Source organism: Suncus etruscus, chromosome 20, assembly GCF_024139225.1.
Source record: "Suncus etruscus isolate mSunEtr1 chromosome 20, mSunEtr1.pri.cur, whole genome shotgun sequence".
In the NCBI taxonomy this organism is placed as follows: domain Eukaryota; kingdom Metazoa; phylum Chordata; class Mammalia; order Eulipotyphla; family Soricidae; genus Suncus; species Suncus etruscus.
The window spans coordinates 31,169,309-31,188,067 of record NC_064867.1 but is presented as its reverse complement, the minus strand read 5'-3'; the positions used below and the strand labels follow the sequence as shown (position 1 = coordinate 31,188,067).

The following is an 18,759-nucleotide window of genomic DNA, read 5'->3' as shown; positions in this document are numbered from 1 at the left end:
AGGCCCATGGGCCCAAGCATTTCCAAGAGTAAAAGCAGTAGAAAGTGAGAGGAAGAGGCATGAAGGAGTTAGCAGGGTCAGAGCACCCCAAACTGATGAGGCAGGGCTTGAAGCTCGACCTTTTCTCTACAAAGCAGACTGGGAAGTCCTGGAAGGGGGAAGACTTTGGAATTGCAAAGTGATATCCTGAGAACTGACCCAGAAAGATGCCCAGGGGGATGAAGTTGGTGAAGCTGTGGCCATCTCGGGCCATACGTTATGCTATGCTGACCCAGGAAGAAGAAACCAGGGGTCCTGGTGAAAACCCGTCTTAGAAATCCCTGACGAGGGCCTCCAGCAGGGCTGAGTGGCTGGCCAGTCCAGATGCCTACTGGCCATGGGGTAAGAGGGCCTCAGGCCTCAGGCCCGCCCCCTTCCGGCGCCCTTCACCCACTAAGCATGACTTTGCCGAAAGCTGCCAGCCAACAGCATAGCACCCCCATTCAATAACAGGGAAGGAAGGCTGGCACGGGGACGTTCTGCTCTGAAGAGGAGGTGAGTCACTTCACACTCCACTTATGAGCAAGGAGCAGGGTGGAGATTCGCATGTGGATGGAGCTTTGGAAGGAGACAGGCTCCTCCAGACCTCTGATCTGGTTCCTGAGGAGCCAATGTTCTGAAGGGGGTGCAGGGAGGGCAGGCAATGGACAGAATCCAAAAGACCAGGCTTCCAGCTCAGACACTCCCTGGCTTTCTTTTGGCTTTTGTTCCCCAGAGGCCAGCCCTACGGGGAGGCCTGCTCCTTACACCTGCAAACAAGCTGGCTTCCAAGAACAACCCCCCAACTCCAGATTTGCTGAGGTTTCCTCAAGGAATCTTTCTGGGTTAAAAAGGGGGTAATGAGGGGCGGGGGCGATGGCACAAGCGATAAGGCATCTGCCTTGCCTGCACTAGCCCAGGAAGGACCACAGTTCGATCCCCAGCGTCCCATATGGCCCCTCAAGCTAGGAGCGATTTCTGAACACATAGCCAGGAGTAACTCCTGAGCATCACCGGGTGTGGCCAAAAAACAAAAACAAAAACAAAAAAAAGGGGCAGGGGTAATGAGATCTTGGGCTTGATCACTAATATTTTGAGTAGGTAAGAACCATCTTGTGGGGCAGGAGTGGCCAGAGTGATGATATAGTCAGACACTTGCCTTGCATGTGGATGGCCTGGGCCCAATTTCTGGCATCCCATTTGTTCCCTGTGACCCCTGAGCACAGTTCCAGGAATAACAAGCCCTAAGTATCACCAGGTGTGGCCCCAAACAAAAAAGAACTTTAACTGCCCCCGTTTTATATCATCTCCCAGCTGCAGAGGGGAAGAGCCATTGATCTGTGAACAATGGCCCATTTGTGTGTTTTACTCCCAGTACAGACAGGGCCTCACTCAGACCTCAGTCTTCTCATCTGTAAGATGGGAGGGCAGGAGTCGCCCCCATACCCCAGCTGAGGGGTGTTTCTCCCACAGAGCTGGCACATGGAACTACTTGCCAGCCTTTGGCACTAGGAGGCCAGATTGTTTATTAAACTCTTTCTGATACACATCTCCCCTCCTCCTGTGATGCTGGGGCTACCTGAGCCCAAAGGCAGTTTTAGTGCTTACCCCTGCCCCCCTGGGCCTTGGCTCCAGGCCCAACCCATGCAACTCAGCTGGGGGGACTGGGTGAATGGGGGTGGGGGACTCCCATCTCTCACCCCAACCCATCTAGAAGTTGAGGGAGCCAAGTCCTTTCTATGAGGCAAAGAAGAGGGGGGGTGTTACCCCCAAGCTAGAGACAAGATGGAGATAAGAAGGCAGAGATTGCTTCTTGGCTTTGAGAGAGTTGTCAGGGTATTGGGCTCTGCCCACAGTAGGGCAAGACCAGATAGGAACAACATCTTCAGGAGGTGGCAGCGCCCCAGGGTAAAGACAATGGACCAGACTTGGGCATCGAATCCCAGACTCAGCCTTTGGCCCTTCCAGGCCCGGTTCCACCATGTTTTCTAGTTTGACTAGAAAGCAGAACAAGAACAGCAGCACACCACTAATGTCACACAAGCTAAACAGATCCTCAAGAATCTACACACTCCCCCCGCCACAAAAACAGAAGAAAAAAAAAGGGGCGGGGCCGGAGAGATAGCATGGAGTTAGGGCATTTGCCTTGCATGCAGAAGGACGGTGGTTCAAATCCCAGCATCCCATATGGTCCCCCGAGCCTGCCAGGAGTGATTTCTGAGCTTAGTGCTAGGAAGAACCCCTGAGCGCTGCTGGGTGTGACCCAAAAAAAAATTAAAAAATAATTAATTAATTAATAAAAGAATCCACACTCCCCAAGAAAAGGCAAAGCAGAAATGAAAGCAGATCTAGAGAATAACTGTAACTGTCCATATAGACAGTTATAGCTGCATACAGAGGTAAATGCGTGAGCTCAAATCAAAGGCCTACAGGCCTTCCTTCCTCCCAAAAGCCAAAGATAAAGGATTATCAAAAGAACAAAAGATTATGCCGATCCAGGACCTAAGGTGGTTGTTTGAATCCCAGGACCTAAGGTGGTTGTTTGAATCCTGGTGTCCCGGTGTCCTGTGTCCCCACCCACCCACTCATCCCACCCACCCATTCATCCCACCCACTCATCCCACCCCCGGGCCTGCCAGGAGCTATTTCTGAGCAGACAGCCAGGAGTAACCCCTGGGTACCACCGGGTGTGGCCCAAAAACCAAAAAAAAAAAAAAAACAGGACAAAAGATTAGACTCCACTTAAAAGTGTTTCTTTGGGAGGCCAGAACAATAGTATGTACAGCAGGCAGGGCACTTGCCTTGCACACAAGTCAACCTAAATTTAATCCCAGGTACCCAGACCGATAGCACAGACAGTAGAATGCCTTGCACATAGCCGACCTGGGTTCGATTCCGGCAACCCCTGCGAGTCTGCCAAGAGTAATTTCTGAGCACAGAGTCAGTAGCAACCCCTGAACACTGCAGGTTGTGGCCACAAAACAATAAATCCCTGGCACGCTATATAGTCCCTTGACCTTGCCAGGATTGATTTCTGAACAGGGCCAGGTGTGGTCCAAAAAAGGAGAAAAAACCTCCTTTGAGGTGGTGGGGAGCAAACACTTGGTAATGCTCAGGATTTACTCTTGGCTCAGTGCTCAGAGGACCATGAGGTACCAGTGATTGAACCAAAGATGGCCTGATGCAAGCCATCTTTAACCCCTGACCCATTTTTTTGGGGGGGTGCTTTTTCTTTCGCTTGATTTTGAAAATCTCATGGTGCTGGAGTGGGGATCAAACCTAAGCCTCTCTGCACGCAAATCCTGTGCTCAGCTAACTGCATCTCTTCTGCACTTGTTACACACACACACACACACACACACACACACACACACACACACATATTATAGTTCTGTGTGCTTAAATGGTATTACTTTTGAAAATTAAAAGAGAATTCTTTAGCAGTCTCTAATCAACTGAACAGAGAGCTCCTCTATGAACCAACAGTCACGCTCCTAGAGAAATAAAAATATAGGTCCATGAAAAGACTTGCCCGCATGTTCAGAGCAGCTTTTCTGTAATAGCCCCACACTGGAATGCGCCCAAATGATCATCGACTGAAGGGCAGACTGGGGTCCATCTGTATTATGGCCAGCTACTTAGCAGGAAGTGGAATGAGCTATGGAGACATTCCACAGTGCTGAAGGATCTCAGAAAAAGGCAGGCAGGGGGCCAAGCATGTGTGGGCTGCAAGGTTGATTCCCTGTAGCCCCCACCCCCAATGATATCCAGCAGAAAGATGCCAGATCCTAAGAAGGGAATCAGGAATGAACACACAAGCCACTCGTTTCTATACATGGTCCCTTCGTAATTAACTCCTTAGGGCTGGCAAAACAGATTCAAGGTGACAGACAGATCATGAGATTGCTTCTGGTGTGGCCAAGAGCCATTTGTGTGGGGGGGAAAGGTTCTGGAAATATTCTCTAGCTTGATCTGAGGGGTGGGTACACAGGTGTAGAAATATGCCCACCAAACCCTAACGAAATCTTTGCATTCGGTTACATGTAAATAACATGTAAAATATGATGTGTGCAGTTATTTTTTTTCCTTCACAGTCACCATTGAGAGAAATTAAAAGCAAAAAGCTCACCCCAAAGACACCAGGGTGGATGTGAAAACCAGTCATTTAATGAACTACAGATATGTTCAACAGAATGCCCAAACCTTTGCCCATGTGTACATAAAGCTTGAGGCATGATTCAATGGCACGGAAAATGCTTTGTGCCCAAATATTGAAGGGCCTGTCATGTCACCCCCTATCTCCAGGTCCCCAATCCAGCTCCTCACTCACCATCGGGGTCTCCCAGACATCAGTTCCCTAATCCAATGAGATGATCTCTAGAGTCCACTGCCCTGTGGGCAGCGATCTGCCCACCAGTGCCCTCGATTTGGCTCCAGCAGAGGCTGGAAGGAACATGCTCCAAACACAGGATTTCAGGGGGCCGAGCCCTCCTGACTACCTAAGCTGTTGTTCCCCATTCCCCTTAGCACCCACAGCTGCCGTTGATGCCAACCACTCCAGCTCCCTGTCCCTCCGTGCCCCTGGACACAACCTGCTTGCAGCAGCTGGCATGCTATCCGGCCGGCCAGCCTCCCTCTCATCCTCCCTCCCTCGGCACTCCTAGAAAACCCAGATTCGGCCCCAGATCTCTAAGCAGAACACACATGACCTCAGCCAGGCTGCTGAACCGACTCGGCGGCTCCCCGCATCGCCACCCTGTGCATTTCCACATTCACACGCCTCCCGGAACCCATAAATTCCAAGCAAATCTGCGGCCAAGATAGGCCTGCAAATATGGGGTGCAGCGAGCTGTGGCCCCTAAGAATCTAGTGCTGGCGGAGGATCTTCTGAGGAGGTGGGTGGGAGGTCAGTACACCACACCTGTTGGGGAGACTAGGGGGGTACCCATCAGCCCAGCTCTAATTCCTGCCCACCTCTCCCCCCACCCCCATGCCCAGCTGCAGTGATGCCACATTCTGGGCAGTCGGATGATTTCTCGTTCAGCTCTTTTCTATATAGAGGAATGCATTCGATGACTCACAAGTGTCTGAGCATTCCACAAGCTTCGGAAGGACTTGCTGAGCTGCCCAGTGCCCAAGCCAATAGGCAGAACCCCAGAGGCAGAAGACAATACCCCCAGAGCAGAGAGAGTGGGTGACTGAGGAGGTACCTGGGTCCCCAATACTCACCCTCCTACCTTGGACTAGAGAGCTTGCCAGGGGTTGCTGCCCCATGCCAACCCCCTGGGAGACCAGTAACCCAGGTCCCCTGAGTCCCCAAACTTCCAGCCGGCTCTGGAGGCTATTACAGCTCCAATTGCTGTATTGGAAAGGCTAGTTCTCAGTTTACTCATCTGTGGTTTGGGCACCAGCACCCGAAGGTCTCCAAACTTGTGCACAAGGGAGCCCCCAAAGGATCAACGAAGGAAAGGAATAGTACACATTGGTGCCTGCGACACGCACAGTGGTCCAAGACCCCTTCTGTCCCATGGACAGCTCTAAGGTTGAGCCTGGCTTTACAGATTACCAGCCCAGCTTATTCAAGCTTCATCCCCTGCAATCCCCTCAAGGGCGTGGGGTGGCCATGCTGGCATCCCTGCTGCCCAGATAGATAGCCAGGCAGGCAGAGGTTCAAAGCAGCCGAGGGAATAGGCCAAGGTCACCTACCCACCAAGACAGAGAGGCACGGTGCTTGAACTCAGTTCCCCAGGGACAAAGTCCGACTTTCCTTTCCTGCAGAGACCAGACCAGTGGCTCCGCCCATTACACAGAGGAAGAAACTGAGGCCCCCAGAAGCTTTTGGTCAAAAGTCAACCATGGTAGTAGTAGAGTGGAGGACAACAGGCTCCGGACCTCCAGCCATTCCTTCAGTGCCAGGGCATTGGTGGATCCTCTGCGAGGGTACCAGGTAACTGGGTAGAACCACCACCCCCAACTCCACCCCCATACCTCTCCATGCCCACCCCACACTCCTGTTGCTAAGCGCTCACCCGGTCTCTCATAAAAATAAACTCCTTCTGGCTCATAGGCTCCTGATGAGATCCCTCCCTTCCAGCCAAGAAAAAATATATTTTTTAAAAGAAATTTTACAAAGATCTCCATGACATTTATTTGAACGTCACCGGTGCCAAGGCGTGGGCCAATTTACCCAAGTCCAAATGGTGCCACGCGCCGCCTCAAAAACCTCCGCCCCGAGACCCTCATTTCTGGCATCTGGGCTGTTAAGGGCTGATTTATTTCCCCGGGGCAGGAAATGGGGACCCGGGCTCTGTCCCAGGCCTTTGGGGCTAAGTCCTGGGGGAGGCCAAGATCTGGCAGAAGCCAGGCAGGGACCAAAATAGCCAGGCTCAGGCGGATGGCCCTGCCCTGCTCACACCCCCTCTGCCTCTTAGGGAGGGTGACCCCGGCCCTTCTCCAATACGGGGGGTGCCCCTGAGTGTCTGCCTTCCCCGTTGGGGGCAGGCTGAGCACCTCCTGCTTGAAAGAGGAACCCCCAGAGGGAAGAGGAAAAGTCAGAGGAACAAGGGCCAGCCGCCCCTACTGGCGGAGCCCCAGAATGTCGTACCCCCCAATCTATCCCCTTTTTCAGGGTCTCCCACCAGAGTCTCCCCCACCCTAGGCCTCTATTCTGCCTCTCAGGATGGCCGAATTCTGGCATTGCCATCTGCACACCACACCCAGGTATGCCCCCCAAAAAATCCTGGCCACCTTTCCTCACCCCTCACACTCTCCACTCTGGCCCTAGGGACACTCCTTGGGGCACGGTGAGGACACTCACTCACGTTCTTCCAAAACTGGGACACACACACACACACACACACACACACACACACAGCCACATGCAGGGGAAGGGGGTTGGGAAGGCACACGTGGATGGCACAGGTACAGAGACACCCGTGTCATGTCCAGGCTCATGCAAACACACAACACACATATAAACACACCAACCACGCTCAGGTTCTATCACACACCCTGGAACCCAGAGAAAGGCAACAAGGCAGGATTGGGGGGGACACATGGGAGTGCCATGCTATAAGGGGAACACACGCAATGCAGCCCCCTCAGGAGCCACACAGAGACCCATGCAGACCCAGACACAGATATGGATAGACACACAGACACACACACACACAGACACACACACACACACACACACACACACACACACACACACACACACACACACACACCTGCCGTCCTATGGAACCAGGCGCTTGGAAGAAACAATACCAGCCCCGCCAAAGGGACTGAACACCCAAACCTGGGTCCCTCCCCTGGTAGTGCAAAGGGGTAGCTGGCATCAGGGGCACACTGCTGGGGTGCAAATCTGGGGTTCGGGGGGCTGATTTGCCAGGAGCCCTCGTGTCCCAGGGTCCAGGGGTGCAAAGGTGCTGGGGTACCTGGGGTGGCCGCTCTGCTCTGGGGGTCCAGCCGCCTGGGTTGGGGCCTCTCCTGCTGGCTCTCTGAACTGCCTGATCTGGGCTCCGGGTGTCTCCCAGGCTGGATCGGGGTTCAGGGCTGGTGGCGGCGTGGAGGAAGCGGTAATTTCTAAGCGGCTCCTTCCTGACCTCGCGTGTCTGTTGTCTGAGCTGGGAGCTCTCAGCATCACCCATCCTGCTGGGTGGAAAAATACCAGCTTGGCCGGGCCTGGGGCGGGGCCTAGGCGGGGCTTGGGGCTGCCCAGCCCCGCCCCACATGCTGACACACACACACAGACACACACACACACGCACACACACACACATACACACACACATGCATGCATAAACATGCACGCACGCGCGCACGCGTTTGGACACACAAAGAACTCTCTAGGCTGGCCCGGAGAGCGCGCACACGCCTTTCTACCTCCAATTCCAGCCCCTGGTACTCTTCTTGCCCCATTGGGGGACCCTTTTTCCCTCTGGCCTGGTGCCCAGAGGTACCCCCAAGGCCTCACGGAGACCCTCCTGCAGGAGAACTGTACCCCACAGCACACCCCGCCTGCCTCCCTCTTTGCAGAGCCAGCCTCTGCCCAACCCCCAAGTCCCTGCTCTCTCTCTCTCTCTCTCTCTCTCTCTCTCTCTCTGTCTCTCTCTCTCTGTCTCTCTCTCTGTCTCTCTCTCTCTGTCTCTCTCTCTCTGTCTCTGTCTCTGTCTCTCTCTGTCTCTCTCTCTCTGTCTCTCTCTCTCTCTCTGTCTCTCTCTCTCTTACTTCTCTCCTGTGGTGCCCCAAGATTGAGATTAGAATCCAAGGCAATAGACTGCTCCTTGAATTGTTGGCTTTGACCACCCCCCCTGGGTGATGATTTTGGAACAAGTTAGAGCCTGGCTGTCTGTGCCTCAGTTTCCTCATCTGTAAAATTCAAATCAAAATAAGTGTATATAATATGTCTTCTTGCTAGGAGAAGCCAAGGTGAGCCTGGTTAGGGGTGGAAGGGGGGGACACAGAGCGGCTCTCTCTCTGTCACTGTCTCTCTCCCTCCCTCTCTCCCTCCCTCGCTCCCTCCCTCTCTCCCTCCCTCTCTCTCTCTCTCTCTCTCTCTCTCTCTCTCCCTCTCTCCCTCCCTCCCTCCCTCTCTCTCTCTCTCTCTCTCTCTCTCTCTCTCTCTCTCTCTCTCTCTCTCTCTCTCTCTCTCTCTCTCTCTCTCTCTCTCTCTCTCTCTCTCTCCCCCCCCCTCTCTCTCCACTCCAGAAGTGCCAGGCGGGTGTCAGCTCCTGCGACTATTTTTAAATGAAAATGGAGAATGTGCCATTATTCTTGTCCTTATTTGCATGCGCGGGTCCTAGGAGACCAGTTTCCACGTGCACAGTCGGGCTGAGGGTGGGGGACAGTGCTGGGTGGCTTCTGCAAGCCCTCTCCCCTCCTTACACCCTAACCAGTACTCTCGGTGGCTATGCAGTAGGCTGAGACTCCTCGCATGTGGAGATGGAGAGCGGGGCTAGAAATTCTGTCCCCCTCTGCTGAGAGCCATCTGTACCAGCCTGCATCCAGGGCCTGGAGGGGCTCCAAAGCCCTTTCTTCCTCTCTGCAACTGCATGAATGGTGCCTGGGGCAGCTGATGGAGGCCCCAGGTTCTCCCCCAAGCCTAACTTCCAGCTTCCTAGCACAGTGCAGCCAACCAAACAGACACAAACCATCACCAGAAGGAGCTGTCGTACCACGGGCAGGAACCTTGCTTGCTTTGCATATGGCTGACCCTGGTTTGATCTCTGGCATCCCATGTGCCCCCCACAGTCACACTGCCAGGGGTGATCCCAGAATGCAGAGCCAGGAGTGAGCCCGAAGCACCGCTGAGCCCGCCCTCGAACAATAACAAAGACACTAACCATGGGGAAACCTAGGCCTTTCCAGCACTTCCTCCAGAGTCCAGGGGATACCCAATGGGGCCTCACCATCCCACTGTCTGAGTGGCCCCTTCTTTCTAGAATGCAGGGTAACTTACAGGGCAGACAACTGAGCCTGGGGTGGGGGGGCAGGTGGGTAGAGCAGATGGAGTCAGGTCTCCTCCCATCTTCTACCAAAGTGCCTCCCCAAGATCCTTCTCCCCAGGACTTGGGCCAGACTTGCTTCAGGGAGTCCGGAAATGGAGAGGGGGGCTTTGCTGTGCTCTATAAGCAAAGGAGGGGCTGGGTCTGAAGATTTTTAGGGTCATCTGAGCAGGACTGACAGACTTGCTTTTTTCCAAGCTCTCAACAGACCCATGTCCTCCTCTAGACTCTCTAGCCCCAGGAGAGCGCAGACCTTGCTCCTTACGATCAAACATGTATGCTTGAGCACTGGTGGGGGGAGGGGTCCCCTCGTGGAGTCTGGCACACGGCAGGTACACCCCCAACTAAAGCTTGCTGCATTGATTTTGATGGAGCAAATGCACAACACACTTCATGACAGGCCAGACACTGTTCGATGCATTTTCAGTCTCTTGGCTCCCAGCAACCCTGAGAGATAGGTCCGATTCCAGACCAAAAATGTAACTGAGTAAACTGAGGGTGCTTCGGGGCTCACCCTAGTGGGGAGGAAGTGAGAAGCTATTATAAAGGTGCTGGGACAAGGTGTACGAAATGGAAGGTTTTTATCGGCGAAAGTGTGGGCCGAGGTTATTAGCAAAAGAAAAGACTGTGGCAGGCGAGGCAGCTCACCCAGGGGTGAAGGGTGGGGGGGGGTCTTATCATGCAGATTACAGGCTATTGTCAACCTGCAAGAAGGCGTGGAGAGGATGGAAACTGGCTTCATTCTGGGGAGGGGAAGAAACTGCAATTCAGTTAGATATTCAGTGATGGTTGGGAGGTGAAGATTTGTTGGAAGAGCTTGGGGTCTTTGTCCCTTTTTCAATAGGACTGGTGATGATTCCCACTTTGCAGAAAGGAAAATTGTGGCATAAGGAGTAAGTCATAAGAAAGGCAGAAGGATGGTGGTTCGAATCCTGGCATCCCATATAGTCCCCTGAGCCTGCCTGGAGCAATTTGTGAGCATAGAGCCAGGAGTGACCCCTGACCTGACCCTGCCAGGTCTCACCCAGAAAACAAAACAAAAAATTAATCCCATGGATTCCCAGACCTTCCATCTAGGGCCAGCCTGACGTAAGGCAAATATCTTACAAGCTAACTATCTACTCCCCAGAAGGCACACATTTTTTTGTTTTGTTTTGTTTGTTTGTTTTTTTCAGTTTTTGGGTCACACTCGGGATGTTCAGGGGTTAGTCCTGGCTCTGCTCTGAAGTCACTCCTGGTAGGCTCAAGGACCATATGGGATGACGGGACTCAAACCACCGTCCGTCCTGGGTTGGCTGCGTGCAAGGCAATCGCCCTACTGCTGTGCTATCTCTTCAGCCCCTCAGAGGACACACTTTTAAATAGGGGTGCGCTGGGATCTTTGGTTGCCAAACCAAAACCAACCCCAGCGGAGTAGAGCAGGTAAAGCATTTGCCTTGCAAGTAAGTGGTTGGCTGGTTTTGATTCCTGGCATCCCATTTGGACCCCCCCATTTCTGCCAAGAGTAAGTGATCTCTAAGCACAGTCAAGAGTAAACCCTGGGGACCGGAGAGATAGCATGGAGGTAAGGCAGTTTGCCTTGCATGCAGAAGGACAGTTGGTTCGAATCTCGGCATCCCACATGGTCCCCTGAGCCTGCCAGGAGCAATTTCTGAGTGTAAAGCCAGGAGCAACCCCAGAATGTTTCTGGTTGTGACCCCCCCCCAAAAAAAAAAAGAGTAAACCCTGAATGCTTCTGGGCACCCCCCCCCCCAAAGAACTCTGGCTTCAGTTCCAAAGTTAACTTCTTTAACTGAAGCCATAGTTAAAGAATAGCTGGAAGAGATAAAGAATATCTGAAAGCTGGGGACACCATTAGCCTAGATGGGTAGAGAAGCCCCCAGATGCTCCATTCTCAGGTCTGTGACCTTCTACTCTACCTCAGTGCTGCCTTCCTTCCTCAAGTGGGGCTTCAAATTTATTGAGAGGAAGGCCTGGGGGGACTCCAGCTCCCCCAAGTACTCACTCACCTTCGAAGCACACGCAGTTTGGGAATATGGGTATCTGGTGTTTCAAAGTGACTGAAGCCCATCCTGACCCATCTACTTGTCAACCCTCCCATGGATCTGAGCAATCTCTGCTATCAATAGCCTTGCATGGGCCATGGATTTGCCAGAGGGCCAGAGTCCCCCAGCTGGCACCAGTAGGCCACTGTGCCAACCCTTGCAAGGGACTGAATTTGAGGCAAAGTTTGCACCAAGTCCCTGCCCCCTTGCCATCCCTGGGTGCTGGCAGCTCCGGGTGAGTGCCTGCCCAGGAGCAGAAAGCGCTGGCCCAGAGAGGGAACTTCAAGGAAATTCAAGCATTTCCCGTTCCGAGAAGGAGCAGGGAAGGCTGGGGAGAGCTCGCTTTGCAGAGCAGGCTGCAATCCGTCCGTGGCTCTTGCCCTACAAGCTGACCCAGGAGTGAGGTTTTGCAAATGCTGCTTGAGGATGCTTTTTTCAACAGCTGGCAAGAATAAAATAAAACCCATCCAGGCCTGCGAACCAAAGTCTTTGTCCCTTGCCAGAGAAGAGTTATCTCATCGAATCGACAGACAATCAACAGGGGCTATTCGATGCCAGGAGAAAGGCCAAGCCTGTTGGGCCTTCCTGCTAGCATAGGAGCCTGAGGTGGGCCAGCCCTGCTCAGGATGCTTGGTCAGCGTGTTGCACCCCTGAGAGAAAGTAGGGTTGTCGGTGGGCATCACTCTGATTACCGTCTTGCCCCTTCTACATGGGCCTACAACAATGGCAGGCTCTGAGCAGGAAGGGCATCTACCATCCTTCAGGACCCTGCTGCCTGCCTCCCTCTTTCCTCACCAGCATGCCAGTCCCAGTGCCCTGCCAGAGGTTGTGTGTGTGTGTGTGTGTGTGTGTGTGTGTGTGTGTGTGTGTGTGTGTGTGTGTGTGTGTGTGCCCAGGAGCAACTTAGCCAAACCTCTGTGCCTCATTTTCCTCATTTGTAAAGCTATTCACTTTTCATTCGTGACTGTTTGAGTCAGTCAGCCACCTGATGTCCCGAGTAATCTTGAAGGTTGAGTGTAAGTGGCTTAAGTGAGGCACTGAGTGGGGGATAGAAAGAAGGTGGGGGGCACATGGGTTCCCAGGCTGTACCCCAAAACACTAATCTCTCTGTGCGGGTAACCCTAGGCTTTACCAGGGACCGTCTTCACCCAGCTTCTTTCCTCTCCCCTCGTCTAAGGCCTCCTCAGATGAATTTGCTCTGCTCCCATGCAGCCTAGATCTCTGTCAAAGGGGGATCCCCAGCAAGGTACCCCCAGAGGGCCCAATGAGTGCTGGATGGGAAGAGAGAAGGAAAGCTCTGGATCCGTGGTGCTGGCTTCCGGGTTCACTTCCTCCTCTCTTGGTTGCAACCTCAGACCTGTCCAGGGGCCAGGGAGGTGTAGGGGTAGAGAAGACCCAGTTTCTTTTTTTTTTTTTTTTTGGTTTTTGGGTCACACCCGGCGGTGCTCAGGGCTTACTCCTGGCTGTCTGCTCAGAAATAGCTCCTGGCAGGCAGGGGAACCATATGGGACATCGGGATTCGAACCAACCACCTTTGGTCCTGGATTAGCTGCTTGCAAGGCAAACACCACTGTGCTATCTCTTCGGGCCCGAGAAGACCCAGTTTCAGAGGAAGGGGTACACAGACACTCGGGCATGCTGGAGGTGGGGTCCTCTGGCCCATTGCTCACCGTTAGCTATGTCCCCACTAGGCAGGACCATGTGTGTCCTGCTTCTGGAGACTGCAGAGATCTTCTCCCCAACTTTCTGACTTCCTCTCATGCTCTCCCCCACACCTCGTCCCTCTACACCACAAGCAAGTGGGTGTTCAGCCTGTAGGTGGTCACAGCCACAGGACTGTGTCCAGCTGTTTCTTTAAGGTCAAGCATCACCTCTCAGCCTTTTTTGAAGGGGAGGGGATTGGGTCACACCCGTAGCACTCAGAGGTTCCTCCTGGCTCTATGCTCAGAAATTGCTCCTGGCAGGCTTGGGGGACCATATGGGATGCCAGGATTCGAACCACTGTCCTTCTGCATACAAGGCAAATGCCTTACCGGCAGTGCTCAGGGGGACTATATGGGACACCGGGATTTGAACCAACCACCTTTGGTCCTGGATCGGCTGCTTGCAAAGCAAACGCTGCTGTGCTATTTTTTGATGAAGAGAATGAGATAGGTTGAGATAGAAACCAGCCCAGCTGGAGCACCCCAGAAACGTGGAGAAAATAAAAAAACTAGAATGGGAAGTTGCACTGGAGATGTATAGCATCACAGGAGAGGGAGGGTTCTCAATCCAGGCCAGGACTTAGGGGGGTGCTCTAGCCCACACGCTGCATTTATCTTGGCCCAGACTTTGAAATTGGGCCAAAAGACTCTGGCTGGAGCATTGGGGATGGAGGTGCTGGTGCCCCTGGGGCCATCTTGGCTGCCAGAACCTTCCAAACTCTGAAAAGGTACTACCTGCCCATGCCAAGGAGGCCACACAGGAACACATGTGTATAAGCACCCATTGGGTGTATCCCCCATCTGTGCACCTCCCAGTGAAAATCCATGGGAAAGGGAATGGAGAGATAGTCCAGGATGAAGGACCTTACTGGCCTCTGGCTGACCCAGGTTCAAACCCCTGTACTGTACACGGTCCTGCAGACACGACCAGGGTCACTCCTGAGCAGAGCCAGCATAGCCCAGTGTCCCAACAACACATGTCGGGGCCGGGCGGTGGCGCTAAAGGTAAGGTGCCTGCCTTGACTGCGCTAGCCTCGGACGGACCTCGGTTCGATCCCCCGGCGTCCCATATGGTCCCCCAAGCCAGGAGCGACTTCTGAGCACATAGCCAGGAGTAACCCCTGAGCGTCACCGGGTGTGGCCCAAAAACCAAAAAAAAAAAAAAAAACACAACACATGTCCTAGTCCCTTCACCCTCTACTCATCAAAAGATTAAAATCAGGGGCCGGGTGGTGGCGCTAAAGGTAAGTTGCCTGCCTTGCCTGCGCTAGCCTTGGACGGACCGCAGTTCGATCCCCCGGTGTCCCATATGGTCCCCCAAGCCAGGAGCAACTTCTGAGCACATAGCCAGGAGTAACCCCTGAGCATTACCGGGTGTGGCCCAAAAACAAAACAAAACAAAACAAAACAAAAGATTAAAATCATCTAAGAGAAGGGTCTCATACACCCAACTGGGAGAACTTCTTGCTTTGAGTCACCCCAAGTGCCCCTCCCTACTCCTCACTGCCTGTGACCTGCCTTCATCTCTGAACCCCACAGCCTCATAGCTGAAGCCTCTTGGAGCTCTGTATTCCTCTGCCACAAGCCAAGACTGCAGTGTCCCCCTATCCTTAGATCTCACCTGGCATGGGGTCCCAGCTCACCACCTGTTCCCATAGCTTATGCTGTCCTGCGTGGCAAAGCCAGGCTCTGGCCTATCCTTCTCTGTCTCTCTCTCTCTCCCTCTCTCTTTTCTTGCTCTGCTGCTTATGCCACTGGGCAGAGGGATGGTTGCTAGACTTGTGCTGGAATCCCAGGGCTGGCCCACAGGAGGTGCCCACACACCCTCTTGGTGAAGGGCACTATGAATGCCGCCCTTGGCATACTCCATCCTGCATACAGGTAAGAAAACATTGATACATACTAAAGAGCAGACTCAAGGGCCAAGTGAGTACACAGTAGGCAAGCCACTTGCCTTGTATGTAGCCCATGAGGGGGTTCCATCCATCTCAAGTACCACTTAGGGTTCCTTGAGCCCTACCAGGAATGATCCCTGAGCAGCGAGACAGGAATAAGCCCTGAGCATCACTGGAGCTGGCCCAAACTCTACCTCCCATACCAAAAATAAGAAATGTACTGGATCCTCCTTCTTCCTTCCCTTATGGCCCTAGAACCCAGAAGGGCCACTTCTGGTTGCCTCAATTTCCCCACCTAGGGCAGGAAAGGTTAGCTAAGGTGATCTAGCTCCACCCACCAGTGATTGCAAAGAGTCTGGGAACCCCTCATGGGGTGATTTGCTTGTGAATCCAGCCTGGCAGGCCTGACGTGGGCCCCAGATCTTCTGTTTGCTCTGGGAAGAAGACCTTATCCATAAGCCTTCCTGGGGATGGAGTGGGTGGAGGAAGCTTTGAAGTCCAGGTTCTTAGAGATGTCCTCCAGGCCTACAGCAGCTGTCAAAGAGATACCAGCTGAGAGTTGGGGTGGGGGTGAGAATGCCCATTCCCAGGCTGGCCCTGAGCAGCCTCTGAAGTTAAAGATGCTGCGTTGGATCCCAGATCCAGTTCACAAGCCAGAGGGGCCAGCAGATAGTTAGGGGTCACTGACCAAGGCAGTCTTACAGCCCCTCAGAGCTTCCCACAAAGCTTTGGTCTGGGTGCTGCTTAGTAGAAATTCCAGTAAACTGGGCAAGAGACGTAAGAGAAAAGTCAAGTGCTCCAGGCTCCTGATGGTCTCATCAGAGAGGAGATTCGAACCCCTGTCGGTGTGGGAGTCCTGCAAGCATCGCCTACTCCCAGCCATCCCAAGCTGCCTCATTCCTCTACATTCTTGCCTGAGTCGTTCACAGGCTGTTTCTTATATTTGGTTATTTTCCCTCCCTCCCCAAACACAACAATTCAAAATATTCCCAGCTCCCAGACAATAAACAAAGCCAGGGAGGCGAGCTCCGTCACTGCTCTCTTCCCACTTATGGCCTGATCCGAGGCCAGCCTGCCTGCCTGCCTGGTGGGCTCAGCTCACACACACCCCGGCTCTTCCCCAACACTCCCAGTACCCCTTGCTCTAGGTGGCCCCAAAGGAAGCAGGCTCAAAACACAGAATTCTGTCTCCAGGATTCCTGTTTTCTTGTTAATGAGAGAGAGAGAGAGAGAGAGAGACAGACAGACAGACAGACAGACAGACAGACAGACAGAGACAGAGAGAAACAGACAGAGACTGCACTGAGGAGATGATTCTAGAAGAGGGTGGGGAAGGGCTCTCTGGGGTGACTGCTGGGACCTCAGATGTCTGACCTAGCAGGAAGCTAGGAGAAGCTAGGAAGCTATGGAAGCTCAGAGAAGAGAGCAGGAGAAGAGGCAGAATTGAAAATTGGGGTGCAGGCCAGAAAGATAGCATAGAGATGGTGCATTTGCCTTGCATGCAGAAGATCGGTGGTTCAAGTCCTCGCATCCCATATGGACCCCAGAGTCTGCCAGGAGCGATTTCTGAGCGTAGAGCCAGGAGTAACCCCTGAGCACTGCCGGGTGTGGCCCGAAAAAAAAACAAAAAAAGAAAAGAAAATTGGGGTGCATGGTCTGGATCAGGAGAAAGGAGATGCCTGTTGTTTGGGGGACCTACCTGGCCCACTGCTGTTGACAGCAGCATTTTTTCAGCCATTTTCTGACTACAATCTCTCCAACCTGTTTCCATCTAGCGATACCCCTGTCCAACCAGCTGACCCTTCAATCTTGTGCTGTCTCCCTACTGAGGAGATTGTCACCCCAATCCCGAGGGGGCCCACAAAGGGCCATACCGTCTCCAGCTGAGAGATGCTGTTTTGTTGAGGTTGATTAGGTCAGGCTGCAGGGCAGCTGCTATATGTACCCCTCTATGTATCCCATGGATGGGGAAAAGACACGATGGTGACCAATCCTTGAGCTGAAGTCTCAATGTAAACACTGTTATGATCCTGGGGGGAACCTCACTGCTGGGAAAGACACTAATTGAGGCTCACACAGAGGTAGTCTGAACAGTTTTCTGCCTCTGCTCTGTATCCCTGTGATCAGTCTGTGATCACCCATGCAGGACTCAGGGCTTCGAGAATGGGCTGAGAATCTCCCAGGTCTGATTTCTTGGAAAGCGTAGAAAGTGCATGATTATCCAGTTTCTGCCTATGAGCTGTTATGACTTAGGAAAAATTGCTGAAAGTGCCTCTTTGGGCCTCAAAATACATCCAGGTCTGAGAGAGTTTGCCTGGAAGATGTCTGAGTTGGATAGATGGCCCGTTCAGAGAAGGCCTTTTCCCTTTTCTGGTTTCTCACTTCCTTTTGGTAAACCAAGATGGCTCTCAGCAGGATAACTCAGCTATGGCGGCATCCCCCAAATTGAGTCGGAAGACAGCAGCACTCGAAGAAACAGGCAGTTTTCATTGTCTGTGTTTTTAAGACCCTCTCTATTTATGGAAAGGATCATAGCTTTCTGCTTTGAGCAGAGAAGGGAGGTTTACATTTTAGCAAGATGCATGCAAGATGTTGAGAAAGGTGACCATGTGCAGGGGGAAATGCAGTGAATGTGGATTTAGGGGGACTCATTTTTCCTGGAGTTGCTGAATGAAATGAAGGACCAGATACTGGTCCTCTCCTGAGGTGTTGGAGGCCAGAAACTGAAGGACCAGATACTGGTCCTCTCCTGAGGTGCTGGAGGCCAGAAACTGGGGGTCAAGGTGGACCAGGGCCCTATCTGGGAGCCCCCTGGATAGAATTCTCCCTGCTCTGTGGGTTCTGGGGTTTGGTGCCAAAACTTTTTTTGGGGGCGGGGGCACACTCGGTGACGCTCAGAGGTTACTTCTGGTTATGCGCTCAGAAATAGCTACTGACTTGGGGGAACCATAGGGGACCCGGGGGGATTGAACCGTGGTCTGTCCTAGGTTAGCGTTTGCAAGGCAGCCACCTTACCGCTAACGCCACCCTCTCCGGCCCCCCAAAACTTTTTTGTTTGTTTTGAGGCCACACCTGGTGGTGCTCAGGGGTTACTCCCAGTGGGGCTTAAGGAATTACATGGGATGCCAGAGATCTAAGCCAGGTCAGCTGCACACAAAGCATTCTCCCAACCCATCGTTACTTTCTCTCTGGCTCTCCAGGGATTGTTTTTCCCAAATAGTTTCCCACATACCTTTGTTAGGTTTTGCTTTATTTTGTCTTGTTTTGGGGATGGGGTGGGGGCACATCTGGTGATGCTCAGGGGTTACTCATGTCTCTGCATCAAGAATCACTCCTGTCAGTGCTCAGAGGGCTGTATGTAATGCTGAGAATCGAACCCAGGACAGCTCATGGTAAAGCAAGAACCCTACCCACTGTACTATCACTCTGATACTCCTCTGGGAAAATTTTATCTCCCTTAAATCCCATTCTCCCATTCCCTTTGTTGTTAACATATTAAAAATAAAACTGAGGGCCCGGAGAGATAGCACAGTGGCGTTTGCCTTGCAAGCAGCCTATTCAGGACCAAAGGTGGTTGGTTCGAATCCCG

General features: G+C 52.9%; 1 protein-coding gene across 1 annotated transcript in view; it reads right to left on the bottom strand.

Moving 5' to 3' along the window:
- The window catches only part of SLC6A6 (solute carrier family 6 member 6), a 73,852-nt gene extending 66,206 nt beyond the window's left edge, over nt 1-7,646 (bottom strand). Inside the window, 1 exon segment of the mRNA XM_049766563.1 lies at nt 7,458-7,646. The gene's annotated coding sequence lies outside the window, so the exon portion shown is untranslated.
- Nucleotides 7,647-18,759: the final 11,113 nt, after the last annotated feature.